The following is a 17,310-nucleotide window of genomic DNA, read 5'->3' on the forward strand; positions in this document are numbered from 1 at the left end:
GACAGGTGATAGGCAAAAGGGGATACGAGAGGATCATAGGACAGGAGGTCCGGGAAGAAAGACGGGGGGGGGTGACCCAGAGGATGGGCAAGAGGTATATTCAGAGGGACAGAGGGAGAAAAAGGAGAGTGAGAGAAAGAATGTGTGCATTAAAAAGAGTAACAGATGGGGTACGAGGGGGAGGTGGGGCCTAGCGGAAGTTAGAGAAGTCAATGTTCATGCCATCAGGTTGGAGGCTACCCAGACGGAATATAAGGTGTTGTTCCTCCAACCTGAGTGTGGCTTCATCTTTACAGTAGAGGAGGCCATGGATAGACATGTCAGAATGGGAATGGGATGTGGAATTAAAATGTGTGGCCACTGGGAGATCCTGCTTTCTCTGGCGGACAGAGCGTAGATGTTCAGCAAAGCGGTCTCCCAGTCTGCGTCGGGTCTCACCAATATATAAAAGGCCACATCGGGAGCACCGGACGCAGTATATCACCCCAGTCGACTCACAGGTGAAGTGATGCCTCACCTGGAAGGACTGTTTGGGGCCCTGAATGGTGGTAAGGGAGGAAGTGTAAGGGCATGTGTAGCACTTGTTCCGCTTACACGGATAAGTGCCAGGAGGGAGATCAGTGGGGAGGGATGGGGGGGACGAATGGACAAGGGAGTTGTGTAGGGAGCGATCCCTGCGGAATGCAGAGAGAGGCGGGGAGGGAAAGATATGCTAGTGGTGGGATCCCGTTGGAGGTGGCGGAAGTTACGGAGAATAATATGTTGGACCCGGAGGCTGGTGGGGTGGTAGGTGAGGACCAGGGGAACCCTATTCCTAGTGGGGTGGTGGGAGAGGCAGGTGGGTGGAGATGAGTCCATGGCCAGATCAGCCATAATCTTATTGAAGGATGGAGCAGACTTGATGGGCCAGATGGCCTACTCCTGCTCTTATTTTTTATCTTCTTATGTTGTTTCAAGAGGACTAGAATATAAAAGCAAGGATGTAACGAAACACTGGCGAGGACTCACTGGGAGTTTTGTGAGCAGTTTTGGGCCACTTATCTTAGAAAGGATGCACTGAAAGTAGAGTGGGTTAAAAGGAGGATCATGAAAATGATTCCAGGATTGAGTGGCTTGTCATTTGAAGAGCGTTTGATGGCTCAGGGCCTGTATTCACTAGAATTCAAAAGAATGGGGTGGTGACCTTATTGAAAACTATCAAACCTGATAGCTTGGACGTGGATGGGATGTTTCCTATGGTGGGAGAGTCTAGGATCAGAAGACAGAGACTCAAAATAGAGGAGCATCCTTTTAGAATGGATATGAGAAGGTGTTTCTTTAGCCATATAGTGGTGAATTTGTGGAATTCCTTGCCACAAGCAGCTGTGGAGGCCAAGTCTTTATGTATATTTAAGGCAGAGGTTGATAGATTCTTGATTGGTCAGGTCATGAAGGGATACGGGGAGAAGGCAGGAGACTGGGGTTGAGAGAGAATTTGGTTCAGCCATGATGAAATTGTGGAGCATCCTCGGGCCAAATTGTCTAATTCTGCTCCTATATCTTATGGTCTTATAGATACATGTTCCATAGGCCATTCTGGCACTTTGAGCCGAGCTGCCCAGCAGCCTCTGGTTTAACTCTAACCTAATTATGGGACAATTGACCAAGACCAATTAACCTCTCAAACAGGTACGTCTTTGGACAGTGGGGGGAAACCAAAGCACCTGGCGGAAACCCACACAGTCACGGGGAGAACGTATAAACTCCTTACAGATAGACAGAAGTTCAATCTGGGTTGCTGGTACTGTAAAGCGTTGTGTTAACCACTACACCCCATCGAAACTAAATGGGTCTTTTGAATCTGATCAGTAAATGTCTTAGTTTTTATCAACAACAAACAATTGTCAGAACCTAGTGTGGTATCAATAGCAGACTGATCTCCAGAATGAAGGCGAGCAAAGATTTTCCAGGAGAATGCAGTAATTCCAAGTTGAGAGTCTTTCTCAGAATATCAGATCAAAGTTGTGGTCCTTGCACTTAAAATCCTTCCTCTCGGAGAATTGCTTCAGATCACCTGGTAACATTCCTTCCTGTCAACAATACATTTACGGAAGAATTCATTGTGAAAACTGTGTCAGTGAGTCAATCGATGACTGAGTTTGAGAATGAAATATTTGCCTTTATTGTTCCTGCTCCAGGACTCTGCGTGGAATTGAATATTTGGACGTATCTGCAGTTCACATTCCATGAAGCAGAATACAGTTGGCTTGAATCCAAATCCAAACTCTCTGCAAAAGCTCTTTCCACGCATGAAAGAGATTCAGGCATAAAACCTTGCTGACCAAGGATCTCAAACTTATGAGGCAACATGACTGTGCCAGCTTCCTGTCCACAGGGAGCATCATATGAATGTGGAGCCACGATATTACGATACATGCAGATCAATCATGATCTCATTTCATGGTGTGTGGTGGAACAATCTCAGAAGAGTTGAAAGGATTACTCTTTTCCTCAAATTACTTTGCACACATGATTACAATGTGTGCACTTGGATGCATCCGACCCACTTCAACCTCCTCCAGCAATCCTGGAAAATCCCAATGGACTTGAAACAACTAGCTCCCAAATCTCATTGGAAATTCAGTCATAAGGACACAGTGGGTTGCTGCGGAACTTAGACAAATATTATTAACTACTGGAATGCTGGACAGGTGGAGAAATTTTCAAAAGCCCAGAGCAACACACAATGTGCTGGAAGGACTCAATGGGTTGAGCTGTATCCATGGGAGGAAAGGAACTGTCGACTTTAAAGCCCTGCGTCAAGGCAGATCAGGATGCTGAGTGTCTCTGAAAGTTTCTGCACTTTTTTTAAAAGGCATCGACTGAAGATGCCGTGTGCACCATAGCCCCTTGCTAATGATGTAAAAATAAGTGAGTTAGCAAGTTGTGGAGAGAATACAAAGAGCCGACTCGAGGACGTGGATGAATTTATTGAGAGGACAAGGTGTCAGAAGACGGGGAAAGATGTAGGAGAGTAAGAGGTCATCCACTTCAGTGGAAGAGTGAAAAAGCAAATTATTATTTCAATGGCAAAAAAAAAGTACTGCCGATATTTCAGGCCGAGACCCTTCGGCAGGACTGGCCTTCAGAGTTCCTCCAGCATTTTGTGTGTGTCACGTGGACTTCCAGCATCTGCAGATTTTCTCTTGTTTGTGATTTATCTTTATTTCAATGGTTCAATGGTTAAATTTTACATCAGAGAATGTAGTGCTTAATGACTCAACCTGAAATTCTTACTCTTCACAGACATCCATGAAACAGAAAAAACCCAAACAATGGATGTCAAAAATGGTAGAACATCAAACCTCCCTTCCCCCATGCACAAACAGCAGCAAAAGCATCAACCCTCCTCCATTCCCCCTCGCCCCACTTTCTCCAGCAAAAGCACTGACCCTCAATGTCACCCCCTTTCCACCATGCAAGCAATAGCAATCTCCCAAAGCAACCATGATATAGAGTCCATCAAAGAACGACTGTCCATTCCAACGCTTTGACATACCTGACAGGCTCTCTCTCACTAGTGAGTGAGAGAGAGAGATATCGCTCCTGCCATAAACAAGAACAGGAGACCAGCTGCTCGCTGTTTCAATGTTACAATCTGCAGCGTATCTTGTCCAAGCCCCCCAAGCATGAGGACCAACAGACTTTCAATCACAATCAAGAGAGAGAAAGAGAGAGGTCTATTTAAATGGAATCAGACTAGAAAATGCTGAGATAAGATGGGACTTGGTGTTCTGCATACATGTAACATAGAGTTGATAATAAGGAAGACAAATGCAGTATCATCATTCATTTTGAGGTGTCTAGAATATAAAAACAAAGACGTAATTCGGAGGGTCTAAAAAGCCTCATACCACACCTGGAACACTGCAAACAATTTTGAACTCTGTATCTATGGAAAGAGGTGGAGGCCCTGGAGAAGGTCCAGAGGAGGGACACGAGAATGATCCTGGGGGTGAAAGGTTTAACATACAATTAGTGTTTGATGGTTCAACATGCGCTCAGTGGGGTTCAGAATGATGAGGGGGGTAATCTCATTGAAACCTACGGACTATAAAAGGCCTGAATACAGTAAGCATGCCAAGGGTATCTTCATTAGTATTGAGTCTAAGATTTGAGGGCACATCCGCAGAATATAAGGACATCCCTTTAGAACTGAGGTAAGAGGAATTTCTTCAGCCAGACAGTGGAGAATGTGTGGATATTGCAGCTACAGTGGGTTGTGGAGGCCAGTTCACAGGATGTATCTAAGGGCAGGGATTGATAGGTTTTTGATTGATGTAGGGTTAAGCCTTCTGGGAAGTAGGCAGGGGAACAGGGTTGAGAAATAAAAAGTCATGATTGAAAAGTGGACCAATCTTAATGGGCTGAATGGCCTAATTCTACTTCCATATATTGGACCACTGAACAATGATGCTGATAACTTAGTAATGGGGACAAAGAAATGGCAGATGAACTTAATGAGTACTTTGCATCAGTCTTCACAGTGGAAGACACTAGAAGTGTGCCAACCTTTCCGTGACTGTCAGGGAGTAGGAGTGAATGCCATTGTTATTACAAAAGAAGAAGTGCTAGGCAACCACAAAGCTCTTAAGATGGATAAGACAGCTGGACCAGATGGACTACATCCCAGAGTCTTGAGAGAGGTTGCTGAAGAGATAACAACTGTATTGGTCATGATCTTTCAAGAATCACTTGATTCTGGCATGATCCCAGAGGACTGGGAAATTGCAAATGGCACTCCACTCTTTAAGAAGGGAGGAAGCAAAAGAAAGGAAGTTATAGGCCAGTTAGGCTAACCTCAGTGGCTGGGAAAGTGTTGGATTATATTACTATGGAAGAAGTTTCAGGGTACTTGGAGACTAATGATAAAATAAATCAAGGTCAGCATGGTTTATGAAAACGGAAATCTTGTCTGACAAATCTGTTCCTCGAGTAAGTAACAAGCAAGGTGGACAAAGAGAGGCAGAGGATATCATTTACTTGGATTTTCAAAAGGCATTTGACAAGGAACCACAAATCAGGCTGCTTAACAAGATAAAATCCTATGGTATTATAGGAAAGATACTGGCATGGATAAGGGAATGACTGACAGGCAGGAGGAAGCGAGTAGGAATAAAGGGGTTTTCTGGTTGGATGCTAGTGACTAGTGGTGTTCCTTAGGGGTCAGTATTGGGACCGCTACATTTCATATTGTCTGTCAATGATTTGGATAATGGAATTGATTGCTTTGTGGCAAAGTTTGTGGATGATACAAAGATAGGTGGATGGGTAGGTAGTGCTGAGGAAGCAATGCGATTTCAGCAGGACAAACAAATTAGAAGAATGAACAAAAATGGCAGATGGAATACAGTGTTGGGAAATGAGTGATAACACATTTTGGTAAAAGGAACAATAGTGCAGATATTATTTAAATGGGGAGAAATTTCAAACATCAGAGGTGCAGAGGGACTTAGGAGTCCTCCTGCAAGCCCCAGAAGGTTCATTTACAGGCTGAGCCTGTGGTAAAGAAGGCAAATGGAATGTTTGGCATTTATTTCAAGCGGAATAGAATATAAAAGCAGAGAGATAATGCTGAGGATTTATAAGACACTAGCCAGGCTGCATTTGGAGTATTGTCAACAGGTTTGGGCCCCATATCTCAGAAAAGATGTGTTGTCATTGAAGAGAGTCCAGCGGAGGTTCACAAGGATTATTCTGGGAATGAAGGGGTTAACATACGAGAAAAGTTTGGCAGCTTTGGGACTGTATTGACTGAAATTTAGAAGAATGTGAGGGGATCACATGGAAACCTATTGAATGTAGAAAGGACTTGATAAGGTGGATGTGGAGAAAATGTTTCCTATGGTCGGGGTAGCCAGAACTAGAGGGCACAGTCCCAAAATTGAGGGGCCATCTTTTAGAACAGAAGTGAGGAGGAAATTTTTTAGCCAAGAAGTGGTAAATCAGTGGAATGCTCTGCCACTGACTGTGGTGGAGGCCAAGTCCAAGGGAATATTTAAGGCGGAAGTTGATAGTTTCCTGATTGGTCAGGGCATCAAAGGATATGGCAAGAAGGCAGATGTACGGGGTTGAGTGGGATCCAGGATCAGCCATGATGGAATAGCGAAGCAGACTTGATGGGCTGAGTGGCCTAATTCTGTTACGTCTTATGGTTTATGGTCTTGTGGTCTCAGTAGGGAAAGTAATGAGGGGAGTTTATTTGGCCTTAATTGCCAATAGTGCGAAATAATAAAGTAGGAAAGTTTTCACGCTATTTTACAGAGAAATGCTGAGACTGGAATTGCAGGACTTCATAGTATCACATACAAAATATTGAAGGAACTGAGTATGTCAGGCAGCATTTATGGGAATGAATAAAGAGTTGATGGCTCAGGTCGAGACCCTTCATCAGGACTTGATGGAATTAAGACTTGGAGGACTTCATACAGTTTTTTGGTTTCATGTTCTCTACACTGAAATTGTGAAGGTTGTGTCATTGAATATACTCAAGGCAAAGGAGAACTGGCATTGGAACTGAAAGAGAATCAGAGGGCATGGCGACAGTACAGGAAGGTAGCCATGATGGTGACTGGCTCTGAAGCCAAGCAAGCTCAGAGAAAACTCACTCGGCTGCTCTCTCTCTCTCTCTCTCTCATCACCTTGCACCACTTCGAGACCGATGTGAACCCACTGAAAGCATCCAGCTCAAATGGGGTGCTGGCTGAGCACTAAAGATCGGTGCTGGTTACCTGGCTGGAGTGCTCACCAATATCTTTAACCCCTTGCTTCAGCAGTCTCAGGTATCCACCTGCTTCAAACATGTTTCAATTATACCGGTGCCTAAGAAAAACGTGGTAACCTGCCTGAATGACTATCGTCCAGTAGCACTTACATCCACTGTGATGAAGTGCTTTGAGAGGCTCGTGTTGAAACATATCAATTCCTGCCTGGGAAAAGACTTGGATTGGCTCCAGTTTGCTTATCCGCAGAATGTACCATCTCATTGACTCTTCACTCAACTCTAGAACATCTGGATGCAAGGTGCATACATCAGGATGATTTTTATTGAAGACGGCTCAGCATTCAATACTATCATCCCCTCAAAACTAATCAATAAGCTTCAAGACCCTGGCCTCAATACCTCCTTGTATAATTGGATCCTTGATTTCCTGACTTGCAGACCTCAGTCAGTTCAGATTGACAACATCTTCTCCACAATTTCCATCAGCACAGGTGCACACAAGGCTGTCTGCTTAGCCCCCCGCTCTACTCACTTTACACTTCTGACTGTGAGGCTAAGCACAGCTCCAATGTGATATTTAAGTTTTCTGATGATACCGCTGTCTGTCAGTACCTTCAGTTGAACTTTGTCTTTTTCTGTGTTTCTCCCTAGCTATCAGTCTGTGGTTTTGTATTGCTATGTGTTCCTGTCCCCACTCCTGCTCTACTCCGGCCCCTGTATTACTGAGTACTGCATCTCTCACCTGCTTCTCATTTTTACCTGTATTGCTGCCACCTGTGTCTCATTGTGCTCCACCTATCACCTGCCTCTCTGTTTATTCTCAGTGTATTTCAGTCCTGTGTTTTCACCTGTTTGTTGTTAGATTGTGCCAGTGAGTTTTCCTGAGCCTTTCCAACATTTGTATCTGAACTCTGTCTGAACAAATATTGACTCTGCCTGTTTCCTGATTCTGGTTTTTGGATTTCTCTGGATGTTTTGATATCTGCCTGAACTTTGATACTGACTTTGTTTGCATCTTGGAATTTGTTACTCAATTAGTATCACTGTGTGCACAGTTCTGGGTCTGTGATTGGATCCCTGCTTCAGTGCCCTGACAGTACAATCTGGCCAGAATGGATTCACGAGACCCTGGTCTTCTGAGAGCTGCCCTGGAACAACAGGGAGTGATACTAAGGAGACAGCAGAACCAGTTGGACTCTGTGTTCAAGGCAGTGGAGTTGCTTTCTGCCAATATAGCTGATCTTGTAGCCCAGACTCAGTCACTCCATCTGTCCCAGAGTGCCCATCAACATTCTGCAACTGCAACTTCTGCCCTGCCCCCTGTGTCCTCGTATGTTCCTCCTGTCCAAGAGCCCTGTCTGCCTCCTCCAGAAAAGTACTCAGGTGTGCCTGGTACCCTGCTGCTTTTTCTTTCCCAGTGCACCCTCATTTTTGAATTACAGCCAACAACGTTTCTGACTGATCGAGCCAGGGTAGCCTACATCATCACCCAACTGTCCGGTTGGGTGAGAGAATGGGGAATAGCTGTCTGGGAGGCAGGCTCCCCTTTTTGCAGTAGTTTTCAGTTATTTTCCAAGGAGATGAGAAAAGTGTTTGCTCCAAACATGGGAGAGAGGCTGCCAGTGAAATGCTGCACATGCACCAGGGGTGCAGATCTGTGTCAGATTATGCCATAGAGTTCCAGACCCTAGCCACCTGCAGTGGCTGGAACTCAGAGGCATAGTATGACATCTTCCTGAATGGCCTCTCTGAAGACATCAAAGATGAGCTGGTCAACCAGGACCTTCCTGCCACCTTTGAAGCCCTGGTGGATTTGGCCATCCGTATTGATGTTCACCTCCAGCAGCACTGCAGAGGGAGGGGTTCCAGAGGGTGCCTAGGGGCACTGGGTGAGTTCCAAACTTCTCATCAGTCTACATTGCCCTACCATTTGCCTCCATCTACAATTCCTGTTCCAGGGCTCGAGGCTATGTGTGTTGATCGTACCCGCCTGACGCCAACTGAAAGACAAAGGAGAATCAGCACCCGCTCCTGTCTGTACTGTGGCCAACCAGACCACTTCATCTCCACCTGCCCAGTAAAAGCCAGTGCTCACCAGTAGGACAAGGAGTACTGGTGAGCGTGACCCCTGTCTGACACTTCTCGACGCACTCACTCTCATACCTGCTTCTCTGGAGTGGGGCGGCCAACGGCGAGCACTCTCCGTCTTGGCTGATTCTGGTGCAGAGGGGTGTTTCCTCGATTCCGGCTTGGCTGCCCAGTGGGGACTACCCACATCTGCTTTCCAGTCACCATTGATGGCCAACGCCTTGAATAGTCAGTGACTGGCTAACATCACCCATGCCATGGCCCTGGTGAGTCTCAGTTTATCCAGCAACCATCACGAACAGTTAACCCTTTGTTATTGACTCTCCTCAAGCTCCCATTGTCCTGAACCATCCCTGGTTAGTTAAACACAACCCCCACATTGACTGGCTTATTCGCAAGATTGTAGGCTGGAGCACACTCTGTCACTCCCACTGCCTCCACCACGTTCAGATCCCCTTGTCTCCAAGACCAGATCACCTCCACCCCACCCCAAGGAATTTCTGGACCTTAATGCCATCCCTCCTGAATACATGGAACTCAAAGCTGTGTTCAGCAAGTCCCTGGCCACTTCCCTACTGCCTCATCATCCATATGATTGTGCCATTGACCTCTTGCCTGACACATCTCCCCCAAGGGGCTGCCTGTATTCCCTGTCTGTACCTGAAACAGACGCCATGAGTAAGTACATTCAAGAGTCTCTGGCTGCAGGTATCATCGGGCCGTCTTCCTCCCCTGCTGGTGCCGGTTTTCACTTTGTTGAACAGAAGGACGGCTCCTTGCGTCCGTGCATTGATTACTGGGGACTGAATGAAGTCACTGTTAAGAACTGTTGCGCTCTTCCACTCATGACCTCTGCATTTGGACTACTGCAAGGAGCCTCACTTTTCACCAAGCTTGATCTCCATAATGCCTACCACCTTGTCTGCATCTGCGACGGGGACGAGTGAAAGACGGCCTTCAACGCCACCTCAGGCCATTACGAGTAACTGGTCACGTCATTCAATCTCATTAATGTCCCTGCCATCTTCCAAGCCCTGGTAAATGACGTTCTCAGGGATATACTGAACCAATTTGATTTTGTGTATCTCGATGTCATTTTGTTTTTTTTCTCTAAGACCCTTGCTGAACACACAGGTCGTGTCCGCAGAGTTCTCCAGCGCCTTCTGGAGAACCAACTCTTCGTGAAGGTTGAGAAATGTGAGTTTCATCACAATACCGTCTCCCTCCTGGAGTATGTAATTTCAGGTGGTTCCATTCAGATGGACCAACACAAGGTCTAGGCAGTGGTCGAATGGCCCCAACCTGCAACTCATTGGGAGTTGCAACACTTCTTGGGCTTTGCTAACTTCTATCACTGCTTCATCAGAAATTACAGTACACTGGCTGCACCACTCACTGCCCTTACCTCATCTGCTGTCAGATTCTCTCGGTCCCTTGCTGCTGAAAAAACATTCTCTGACCTGAAGGAATGTTTCACCTCTGCCCCCATCCTGATTCAACCTGACACCGACCAGCAGCTCCTTGTGGAGGTGGATGCGTCTGACATTGGCGTAGGAACTGTTCTTGCTCAGCACTCGGCCAAGGATGAGAAGGTACACCCCTGTGCCTTCTCTCACCGCCTCACTCCCACAGAGTGGAATTACGATGTTGGAAGCCGGGAGCTGCTGGCTGTGAAGCTAGCTCTGGAGGAGTGGAGGCATTGGCTGGAGGAAGCCAAGGTGCCATTCTTAGTCTGGACTGAATACAAGAATCTGGAATATATCCGTACGGCCAAGTGTCTCAACTCCCGTCAAGCTCATTGGTCCCTTTTTTTCTCAAGATTAATTTTACTCTGTCCTTCGGCCCCAGTTCCAAGAATGGAAAACCTAATGCCCTCTCCTGAAGATTTCCCTCCTCTGAGACTCCTGAGGTCCCCGAAGTGAACAGGGAGGATGACAATCTTGTGGGTGCAGCACAATGGGACATTGTGCAAGCTTCTCAACAGAACAAGGCAGGCCCTATCAATGCCCCACTAACTGTGTTTATGTTCCCAGCTCTGTCCGTTCACAGGTATTGCAGTGGCCTCATTCTTCCTGGTTATCCTGTCACCCTGGAACCAAGCGTACTCAGGCCTTCATCAATCGGCGGTTCTGGTGGCCCTCCATGGGAGATGACATCCGCAACTTTGTCTCAACCTGCTCAGTCTATTCTCAAGGCAAGAACTCTAACTGGTCACCCGCTGGTCTGTTACAACTCCTGTCTATCCCCAAGAAACCCTGGTCCCACTTTGCCCTGGATTTTGTCACCAATCTTCCCATCAGATGATAACACCATCATTCTCAAAGTAGTTGATCGTTTCTCCAAGTCTGTACACTTCATTCCCTTACCTAAACTCCCCTCGGCCAAAGAAGCAGCCAGATTACTAGTACTGCATGTTTTTAAATTACATGGTTTACCTGTAGGTGTTGTATCAGACAGGGCTCTCAATTCACATCCAGCTTCTGGAGGACATTCTGTAATCTTCTGGGTGCCTCTGAGTCTGTCTTTAGGACTTCACCCACAGACCAATGGCCAGACCGAGCAGGTCAACCAACAGCCAGAGACGGTATTTTGGTGTCTGGTCTCTTAGAACCCTTCCGCGTGGAGTCAACAGCTACCCTGGGCTGAATACACCATAAACTCTCATCCGTCCTCTTCCACCGGTCTGTCCCCCTTCGAGTGCTGCCTTGGCTACCAATCTCCACTGTTTTCTGCCCAGGAGGAGGAGTTTGTTGTTCTATCTGCTGAGGCATTCATCCACCGTTGTCAGCGGACGTGGAGACACACTCACTCTGCCCTTCTCCGTGCCTCTGCTAAGATCAAGGACCAAGCATCAAGCTGATCGCCATCGCTCCAAAACCCCTTTTTACCACCCAGGACAGCATGTGTAGCTTTCAACCCAAGACCTGCCCCTCCAGGTGGATTCCCGCAAGCTCACCCCTCGCTTCATCGGCCCCTTTCCCACTGCTAAAGTCATCAGCCCTGCTGCTGTCCATCTCAAGTTCTCCACCACTCTCCGCCACATTCATCCCACCTTCCATGTGCCCTGCATCAAGGCTTTTATGAGCCCCCTCCCACCCCACACTCATCGATGGGTCAGCGGCCTTCACAGTGCATCAACTGCTGGACATTTGTCACCGTGGCCTCCAGTACCTTGTGGACTGGGAGGGCTACAATCCTGAGGAGAGGTGCTGGGTCCCCTCCCGTAACATCCTAGACCCCCTCTCATCAGGGACTTTCAGTACCTCCAGTTGAACTTTGTCTTTTTGTGTATTTTCCCCCAGCCATCAGTCTGTGGTTTTGTATTGGCATGTGCTCCTGTCCCCATTCCTGCTCTACTCCGGCCCCTGTATTACTGAGTACTGTGTCTCCCATTTGCTTCTCATTATTACCTGTATTGCTGCCACCTGTGTCTCATTGTGCTCCACCTATCATCTGCCTCTCTGTTCATTGCTCAGTGTATTTCAGTCCTGTGTTTTCACCTGTTTGTTGCCAGATTGTGCTAGTGAGTTTTCCTGAGCCTTTCCAGTGTTCGTATCTGAACTGTCTGTCTGAATATCGACTCTGCTTGTTTCCCAGTTCTGGTTTTTGGACTTCTCTGGATGTTTTGATATCTGCCTGAACTTTGACGCTGACTTTGTTTGCACCTTGGGATTTGTTACTCAATTGATATCACTGTGAAGTGTACTGGATCTGCAATTAGATCCCTGCTCTAGCGCCCTGACACTGTCATTGGCCAAATGAACATTGGTGGAATCAGTGTATTGGAAGGAGACTGAATTTGGCTGAGTGGTGCCACAACAACCCCTCACTCAATGTTAACATGATCAAGGAGCTGATTATTAACTTCAGGAGTAGGAAACTAGAGATCCATCAGCCAGTCCTCATCAGGTAATCAGAGGTGGAAACTTTAATTTCCTCTGTTATCATTTCAGAGGATCTGTCCTGGGCTCAACAAATGTGCAATTATGAGAAAACATGACGGTCCTTTACTTCCTTAGGAATTTGCAAAGATTGGGCACAATATCTAGAACTTTGATAAACTTCTTAAGATGTGTGGCGGAGAGTATTTTGACTGTTTGCTTCATAGCCTGGTGTGGAATATTCAATGCCCTTGAATAGAAAATCCTACAAAATGTGATGGCTGTAGCCCAATCCATTGGGTGCTGTCACAAGAAAGCAGCATCCATCATCAAAGTACCCAGGCCATGCTCTTTTCTTGCTGCTGCCATCAAAAAGAAGGTACAGGGGACTTGCACCACCAGGATTAGGAACAATTATTACCCCTCAACCATCAGGCTCTTGGATCAGAGGAGGCAATTTCACTCACTGTACCACTGAACTATTCCCACAGCCAAATGACTCACTTTAAAGGACTCTTCATCTCATGTTATCTATATTTATTGCTTATTTATTTTTTCTTTTGTACTTACACAGTTTGTCATTTGCACATTGAGTGTTTGTCCATCTTTCGTTGATTCTGTTGTGTTCCTTCAGTTTACTATGTATGCCCACCAGAAAAACTCAAGGTACTTTGATTATAAGTTTATTTTTGAACTTTGAAACTTTGAAATAAATCTCATTAAATTGAGCAGGTAATTAAAAAAACAAATTCTGGACCAAGTATAGCATTGATTGGTGTGGTAAACCATATATATGTTGTAACTGGGTTAACTGGCTGGACACGCCACTCTGCTGACTGCCCCTGTGGCTCCTTCCATAGAATCCTGAATAAAGGTGATTTCACCTTGCCCCTCCCCCTCAGTCTGGGGGCAGACACTCACCATGGAAGTCGTATTGTACAGTGAATAAAAGCCTTTCAGTATTTACCCTACTTCAAGCTTTTGGAGTTATTGAAGGTGCTTCAATGGGTTCAGTGCTCCAGCACAATTTAATGATCTATTTTCAGTTAAGTGACACTACATTCTTCATAAATCCAACTTTCTATGAAATATACAAAAGCCAAATACAGCTGTCCTCAGGACCTGTCCTGGGCTCAGCACGTAATTGCAATGACAAACAAAGCATAGCAGTGTCTCTACTTCCTTAGGAGTTTGCAAACATTTGTCATGACATTTGAAACCTTTACAAACTTACATAGATGTGTAGTTGAAAGTATATTGACTAGCTGCATCACAGCCTGATGTGGAAACACCAATGCCCTTGAAAGGAAAACCCTATAAAAAGTAGTGGATACAGCCCAATCTATCACAGGTAAAGCCCTCCCAAGCATGTTCTTGATATTAATTAATTAATTTATTTATGATTATTTCTTCTTTCTGTATTTGCAGAGTTTGTTGTTTTCTGCACTCTGTTGAATGCACTAGTTGTGTGGTCTTTCATTAATTGCTGTGGCTATTATTCCATAGATTCATTGAGCATACCCACAAGAAAATGAATCTCAGGGTTGCATACAGTGACTTTGATAATAAATTTACTTTGAGCTTTGAACAAATAAATTGGACAGCCGATGCTGGAGATCTGGAATGAAAGGAAATAATATAAATGAATATTCAAATGGGCCAGGTGTTAACTCTGGAAAGAAAACAAACTTAATGATTTGCTAGCTTGAGGGACAAGAAGGTGAGTCATAAGGAAAGATTGCGCCTTTACACAAATGAGTTTGGAAGATTGAGAGAGTATCATATTGTAATGTCTAGGTTCTGAGTAAAATTGGCAGGATAATATGCTAAGAGTTTGTATCCCCTTGTGGACTATCTATGGGCCAAATACTCAAGATCCAATTCACTAAGAAATGAGGAAAATCTATTAAGGACAGACATTTGGTGGAAGAACACTTAGAAGATCTCCTTTGCCTTTGACCAAGAGCACCCTTGACTCACTTTTACCACAAAGTATCCATTGTCGCCTCATGGCCATCTCCAATGAATGAGAAATCCAACAGACCATATTGCAACCTCTGGTGAACATCGATGGATGGGGGAGAAGATGGGAGAGTGGAGTTGAGAGGGACAGTGAATCAGCAATGACTGAATGGCAGAGCAGGTCATAAGAAACTTCTGTTGCAGCAGGAACTTGTGACTGATGGGACTGTGCTAAGGTGCAAGTGCATATGAGAAAGAATGGGACATATAGGACATAGGGACAGAATTAGGCTAGTTGACCCATCAGGTCTGCTCTGCCATTCAATCACAATTTCTTATCCCTTTCAACTCTATTTTCCTGCCTTCTCCCCACTACCTTTGATGCCCTTACTAATTAAAAATCTAGCATCCTCATCTTTAAAGTCACCCAATGACTTGGCCTCCTCAACTGACTGTGGAAGTGAATTCCACAGATTCACTATCCTTCTCATCTTGTTTTAAAGATACATCCTCTATCCTGAGGCTGTTCTCTATGGTCCTAGACTCTCCCACTAATGGAAACATCTTTCATATCTACTCTATCTAGGCCTTTCAATATCCTGTAGGTTTCAAGGAGATTCCCCTTCATTCTTCTAAACTCCAGCTATTACAGACCCAGATTTATCAAATGTTCCTCATATGAGAATGATCCTAGGATCATTCTCATAAATGTCTACTGGACCCTTCCCAATGCTAGCACCTACTTTGGGGCCCAAATCTACCCACAATGCTCCAACTGCAGGCTGGTTAAAGAAAGGTTAAATTAAAGAAATTAGGTCTGAAACAAAGAAAAGGTCCAAAAATCATTGTTCATGAAAGAACCCCACTGCTGCGCCACGCTCCCCTGCTCAGTGGGCGAGCTTCGGCACAGAACCAGTTAAAGAGGAAGAACCACAGGGGCCACCAGGCCTGTCCCCGAAGGCTGGTTCTCGGTATGGTACTTCCTCCTGCATATTGCACCCGGCTGTTGTTTACCCCTCGGAAGGATCGCAACTATAGATAGCATCAGTGCCATGGTGTCTGTCAGGTAGCAGCTGCTTTACACAGCCGCGCTGTGTTAATTGCTCTACTGTGCTTGCAAATGATTGAGCTGATGAGCTGGCGGAAGCTCCGGCTCGGCTTGTCAGGTGGAGCAGCTCAACAGCGGGAGGAGAAGCAAAATGACCAGGGGCCCCAGTGGCCGGTTGCCAAAGTGTTTATTTTTTAAAGGGTTTGTAGGGTGGGTAGCTGCTTAGCTTTCAACAGTGACAGACAGGCTGCGACTGGTGCCAACATTTAGAAGGAGCGCAACGTTTTGTATTCAGTCAGTGTTGCCGGTGAGCTGGATGACAGGTCGACACTGAGTGATTGGCTGGGACAAGGTGGGCTGTTGATTGAAAGGGCTGGAGTTGGGGCACAGGCTGGCTTTCTTGTGGACTAGTTCATGGAGTCTACCTTACCACCAGTCTGTCCAGTATCGATATCACGATCCTGTTCAAAAATTGCTTCAGACTCAGTAGTTACCTGAAGTCATGTGCTTAGTAATAGTTTGGTTGAACGATTGTACAGGCAATCGAAAAACTTGGCCTAAAGGCCCCAGAAGCATGAGTTCTCTGAGGGCAAAGGTTAATCCTTCAAAATGTCATTAGGTCATTAGGAGTACCAGGTAAGCCACAATTTTCTGCAGATAAACTGGATTGCCACTGCACTCATAACAATTTGAAATCCATTACTTAAATCTAGAATTAGCAATACAGTGACACTTGAATAAAAATCAAAATATTGATTTGCTAAAGTCTTTCAACCTTACATGGTCTGGGTTATACGTAAGTACAAACCCACAGCTATGTGGTTGACTCTTACTTGTTCTCTGAAACGGAAGAGTAAGCCAATGAGTAATGCCAGACTGCTGTCACAGGTTAAAGCAGAACAAGGAGGGTGCTCAAGTGTAATTAAGGGTTGGGCATTAAATATTAGACCTGACAGAAATGCCAACACCTCAAAGAAAAAAAGAAAGATTAGGAAATGCACAAATTGCTTTCTTGAACTCAGCACATTGATTAAATACACATAGTGGCCACTTTATCCTGTACACTTGTCAATGTAAATTTCTAATCTGTCAATCATGTTGCAGCAACTCAATATATAAAAGCATGCAGACATGGTCAAGAGATTCAGTTGATGTTCAGACCAAACATTAGACTAGGGACGAAATGTGATCTAACTGACTTTGACCATGGAATGATTGTTGGTGCCAGATGGTATGGATGGAGTATCTCAGAAACTGCTGATCTCCTGGGAGTTTTATGCTCAGTCATCTCTATAATTTACAGAATGATGTGTCAAATAAAAAATATCCAGTGAACAATGTTCCCTCTAAGGTGTGTGCGTGCGTCTATTCGTGCGCACACATCTTTTGCTACTAGCACGTAAAGGAATTTAAACTGTGCACAAAAGCTTGTCACTGTCTACCTCATTGGCCAGTTAAGTATATTTCACGATCGTACACAATCACATTTCCCTTTACGGTTTCTGATGCTGACTGTGTTGATAATGTGGAGTTTGTGATGATTTGTCTTGCTGGTTTATTTATACTGT

The sequence above is a fragment of the Mobula hypostoma genome, chromosome 1, assembly GCF_963921235.1.
Source record: "Mobula hypostoma chromosome 1, sMobHyp1.1, whole genome shotgun sequence".
Lineage (NCBI taxonomy): Eukaryota > Metazoa > Chordata > Chondrichthyes > Myliobatiformes > Myliobatidae > Mobula > Mobula hypostoma.